This window comes from Gobio gobio (genome assembly GCF_949357685.1).
Source record: "Gobio gobio genome assembly, chromosome: 9".
NCBI classification, from domain to species: Eukaryota; Metazoa; Chordata; class Actinopteri; order Cypriniformes; family Gobionidae; genus Gobio; species Gobio gobio.
In genome coordinates, this window is record NC_137115.1 from 8,795,022 (window position 1) to 8,801,021 (window position 6,000).

A 6,000-nucleotide genomic window follows, 5' to 3' on the forward strand; every position below is an offset into this window, starting at 1 on the left:
ACTGCACCTAAAGCTCGGCCCTTTTAAACACCATCAAAAGCTCCTTTTCTGTAACTGACCTCGATGCTAAAAACAGCATTGTGGAGTCTTGCATTGCATAACTCATCTCACAACAAAGAGAGGCCTCTAGTGTTAGCGATGAGACCTGTGGCAAGGTTTTCCATTAAGACTGAGAGGTCACAGATATCTGTGTGTACCTGCGAGGCTGAGCTTATGATGTGTTAATCACTGTGTGTGACCATAGGCTGTAAAATCAGCATGGACACACCTCCAGTTATGTCAAACCAACTTTACACTAGTCATGTGTGACTTCGAGTGCATAAAGTGTGCAAGATGAGGTGTGTGATGGGGTGTACGGTGAATGTTGTAAAGAAATGTTTTATTCATATTTCATGACAAAATCAAAGGAAATTAAGATGGAACCATTTTAGGATAGTTAACCAACAAATTCAGATAGATAGAATGACAGACAGACAGACAGACAGACAGACAGACAGACAGACAGACAGACAGACAGACAGACAGACAGACAGACAGACAGACAGACAGACAGACAGACAGACAGACAGACAGACAGACAGACAGACAGACAGACAGACAGACAGACAGACAGACAGACAGACAGACAGATAGATAGATAGATAGATAGATAGATAGATAGATAGATAGATAGATAGATAGATAGATAGATAGATAGATAGATAGATAGATAGATAGATAGATAGATAGATAGATAGATAGATAGATAGATTTGACAGACAGAATGGACAGAGACAGATAGACAGAATTGACAGACAGACAGAATCCACAGAAAGACAGACAGAATCAACAGATAGACAGACAGATTCGACAGACAGATAGACAGACATAGATAGATAGATAGATAGATAGATAGATAGATAGATAGATAGATAGATAGATAGATAGATAGATAGATAGATAGATAGATAGATAGATAGATAGATAGATAGATAGATAGATAGATAGATAGATAGATAGATAGATAGATAGATAGATAGATAGATAGATAGATAGATAGATAGATAGATAGATAGATAGATAGATAGATATAATCAACAGACAGACAGAATCGACAGAAAGATAGAATCGACAGATAGACAGACGGATGGATGGACGGATGGATGGACGGATGGATGGATGGATGGATGGATGGATGGATGGATAGATAGATAGATCTCATCCATGATGCAGCATAAATGTATGCTGCTTAGAAATAAAAAATATATATATTTTTCCTTTTCATTTTGTGGTAAAACATTATTTTTCCCCATCTCTGGTCTCTCCTGCCCCTGGATATTTGGTTACATCCTTGCATCTACCAATCAGATTGCCCACATTAATGTGTAGCACACTGAATTTATGACATTTACTGAGAGTGACAACGAGAGAAAGATGAAGGAAGAACAGACGAGTAACCAGAGAAGGATGAAAAGGAGCTGTTTGAATGCGCAAATGTGATTTGAATCAGTAACGTGCATCACTCTGGGGGTCACTATCCTTGCAATTCTGTCAGCAAACTGCCCTTTTGGTGCAATCAGGGAGCCTGTTTCATTTCTTCAAACGACGCTGTTGATACTACACAGGACAAGGTGATAAAGGATCACTGTCTTTCGCAGAAGGAAGGCCATCTGTCAGACCTTGTGTGTGTGTGTGTGTGTGTGTGTGTGTGTGTGTGTGTGTGTGTGTGTGTGTGTGTGTGTGTGTGTGTGTGTGTGTGTGGTTCAGAAGTATATAGAGTGGGCATCTAATCATCCTAAGCCAAGCTTTAGCCATGTGTGTGTACACAGTTGGTGACCACCATCACAATCACAAACAGGGCCGGTTCACAACTTGAGGTGACGACCACTACAGAGACATAAGAATGAGTGACAAGCCTGCGCTCAGTACTGTCAGGATACTGCTTGCCGTCGTTCCAGCAGGCTATAAAATGAGTGTAAATGTCCTGCAAAACCAACAGAAATGTGTCAGCACTATTACAGGAAGAGTAAAGCTTTGGCCCGGCTCAGAGGAAGCCTTTAAAACTGCTTTACATTCTCCTGCTCGTTTATCATGAAGCGTTGCTCGGAAGTTACCTCAGAAAATGAGTTAAGTAGGAATGGCATTAAAAACACAGCGACGACGAGATCGCCAGGCTCTGACACGAAGCATTAATTTTATGAGATGTGAAACGAGGACAAGGCAATACGATATTATGACTGCGTTATCATACAACAAGATTCAGATTTTGCATTGCTGTAACATTCTGTTATTGACATTATGCCAGAGCTGCCCTGATCGCTGTCTCCTATTGTCTGTGATGTTTGTATACTGTAATATTTACTAGTAAATAGTAGGCTACTAGGTACTTAATTTAATTAATAAAAACAAAAAAAATTTCATTTAATTTCTATGACAAAAAATTCCCACAAAAGATGTGTTGTGTATTTTCTAGTAATCAAATGAAGACATTAAACATTCATTTAATCTTTTAATTTAAATAAACTTTTTTTTGTCAAACAAAGTGCTGCACAACTTAAAAATTTAAACACGAAGATAAATTTTTATGTATTACTTAAAACATAATGTTTTGATAATGTATTATTACATTAGTGTTAGTATAAATATTACATTGAGACTTCTACTGCACAACAGTGATGTATTTGTCAAGATAAACCAGACTTTTATTTTGACGGGTTGCTGTGAAGACCTTTGAGTTTCTGTGCGTTTATGATATGACGGTAGTTTTTCTCAAATGAAACGGTAAAATGCTCATAAAGTGACTCTTGGTGGCTCTGGAGATGACGTCCGTGCGTTCATGTCCTCAAATGAGACGGCAGAGATGGAAACACGCGACCGTCACGCGCGATTCTGAGTGAGAGAGTGTGTGTGTGTGTGTGTGTGTGTGTGTGTGGTAAACCACGCGTCTACGGCATTCATTTGCACAGAGATACGCAGGACATGCATGATTTGAATAGTCTTTTTGTGGTTTAATATTCACAGACACTAGTCTATATCACCAGATGCGTTCTCAGGTACCGAAATTTGGTACCGATTGATTTAATGTCCATTGGTCGGTGCCCTTAAAAGTACCCAACCCTAGTACCTAGTTATAACCCAGTTATTTTAATTGCTATAATAAGCACATACCTATGTACATAAGGAACAGGAGTTTAAAATAAAGTGCTACCGATATTATAAAAAGGTTTTGTTTATAACTATAAATCTTGTCACTGATATAAAGCCTAAGTGAATTATCTGGAAAATATTTTGTTTATCTTGACTAAGTGAATAAGTTAACTTTGAATGCCCTAAAAATGTATTTTGTAAAAAAAATGTTCTTTGCTCCTCTTGAAATTTACCAAATTTGTTTTACATGTATGTTCCTTTTTTGTTTTATGTATTATGTATATTTCACTATGTACTACATATTAAAGTCCACATGAATTGTTTTTTTCTGAAAGAAGATCACATTTGAATTTACTAAAACGATGACTAAATATGCATTTTGAGCCATTAACATTATCCAATTCACATGGCCCCATCGATTTAATCTGAAAAGCTAAATCATTTATTTTTGAGGAGAAATGACAAAAACATACCATGCTTTCTTTGGAATAATGTGCACAGATAAATCATTCACAATAAGAGTGCTTTTATGTGTATTAAGAAAGTAAATAGGGTCTATTTTGATTTTTACATTCACCGTAATTGCAGCGATTTTGTGAAGCACTGACAATACTAATCTCATCGTACCTGCACAATCACAACAGAGCTTGGAGTTCAAAAATAAGGACGTGCATAAACTGGGAAAGGTTGAACTGACTGACTTTCAGTCCCACAAGCTTAGCGTCACTAACAAAACGAAGAGATACACACCTGTTTCACACACGAACACACACAATTTCTCCCTTGAGTGTATACACACACACACACGAACCCCTCCCTGAGTGTATAAACACTCACACACACTGATTGAAGATCGCTCAGCTTGTGTGAAGTGAAACAGGGACAGTGCTCTGTAGAGAGCCGAGAGTGCGAGATTGCTAAACGCTGATATACAGATGTGTGAGTGGAGAGAGAGAGATACTGAAGTGTGTTAAGAGAATAACAGCTGCTGGGAGGATCACAGGGAGTCCTACATTTTGTGCTTCAGTGGAGAGAAATGTGGTTTAATTAGCAGTAACCTTTTCGGTATCCAGAGACCAGCACATCACATGGCAGTACACACACTCACTCACTCACTCACACGCAAACACACACCTCACCTCACGCACACAGCCAGTAGTTAAAAGGCGGCCATCCTCAGCCACAAGGGCAGAAAGTTTTAATGTGGCGCCCAGCGGCTGCTGGCGTCAAGGTGAGTCAATGTTTATGCGCAAATAAAGCATGTCATTTCTATAAATCTGTAACAGTGTGTTCACTACTGAAGGGATGCACAGGTTAGGGGTCAAAAATCTGTGACTAATCTGTGAGTGATAACAAATGATAGTTTTTTTAAATTACATATTATATTATCTAAACCATTTGAATGAGGACATTATAAGAATGTCTTAATATTTAGTTTAATGGCACACACGTTTATGTAAAACCTGATGATCATGTTCTCGGGCATAATTTGAGATTTAAAGAGCATCTTGAGCTTCACTGAAACCAAGAACATCTGACTGCCTGTACAAAGGAGTTCACATTCATTTTTAAATGTTTTTAAAATCCTGTTTATTTCTATGCTTAAACTTGCAGACTGTCTACATAAATATATAATTGTATTTAACCTTCAACACTGAATTTATATATATATATATAATGCATAAAATATATGCATACATACAGTGTTGGGGTTATATGATAATTTTCTTCAGCATATGACATTATAGTATATCTAATTTAAACAAAACATCATGCAGAAAAGTAAAACAGATGAAGAAAAGTTCTCACCCTTTATCACCTTGTCTTGTGCGGCAGGTTCAGCGTGAAATACACACAGCAATCCCAATATCCATCCCAATATCCATCCCAAAATTCCAGCTGCAGAGTTCTGGTTAGATCCACACAAGTGAGTGCATTTGAGAGACAGGTGTGCCTTCAGTGTACGAACTGATCATTTCAGTGTATGATCACAAAGACAGAGAGAAAGGACCTCTGATAGAATCACTGCGTGACACAAATATCCCTCACTCTTTTAGAAACAGGGTGAAAAAAGAAACTCCAAAATCTTAGAGGAAGAGTCCCAGGAAGGTTGCAATAATATGTAGTCCATGCCTCAAAGGATCAGAGAGACTCCTAAAAGAGACAGACAGGGGACAGTGAGTCCTTACCCTGTGGCACTCCTAGAAGAAGAAAGCAGTGCTCAGCATCCCTAAATCAGCTTTCTGTCCCTTGCACGGACACATTCACGCTCCTCTTCCATCTTCCTCGCGTCTCGGGGCTTGTGAACAGTGTTAATCTCTCGGCGTTGTGCTCTGATCTGCAGCTGAAAGGTACAGAACAAGCGAGGCACCTCCCCCACCTCCGCTAATCCGGCCCTCTCTGAGACAGCCCTTTTCGCTGCAGCCAATCAGAGCGAAGGCTCCGCCTCCAGGCCCGCCTCCATTCTCTGCCCCCTCTCTCATGCACTAACACTGACACATTATACACAGGATACGCGATTACACTGGACAGACTGATGCAATAAAAACCCAAAGCCTGGATCTGAAAATGTACAGATGGAGATTTAGCAAACTCCCCACTAAATGTTCACTTATAATTTGTGTTGATGTGAGTCATTTGTTTTCAATGAGAGTTTATTTGAGTCGACGAGTGACACTGACACTATTGTGTGTCAATCAAAATCGGAAGGAAAAAATGCAAATGATTTAAAGTGTCTCCAAGACAGCAATTATGTTTGCTTCTCAAATTTTTCTTCTGTGAAAAAGACACCTGGGTCTCCTCAAACTGCTTCGATTTTTGCCAAGAGACCAAAGTCTTTAATCAAAAGTCACAGGTCTCAATATGAAAATGTAC

At 38.9% G+C, this 6,000-nt stretch overlaps 1 protein-coding gene across 2 annotated transcripts in view; it reads right to left on the bottom strand.

Annotated features, from left to right (window-relative positions):
* Nucleotides 1-5,528, bottom strand: part of large2 (LARGE xylosyl- and glucuronyltransferase 2) — a 127,402-nt gene extending 121,874 nt beyond the window's left edge. Inside the window, exon 1 of one of the 2 annotated variants that reach the window (XM_079825708.1) lies at nt 4,936-5,528. The gene's annotated coding sequence lies outside the window, so the exon portion shown is untranslated. The remainder of the gene's footprint in view (nt 1-4,935) is intronic. The other variant, XM_079825710.1, reaches the window with a different exon arrangement.
* Nucleotides 5,529-6,000: the final 472 nt, after the last annotated feature.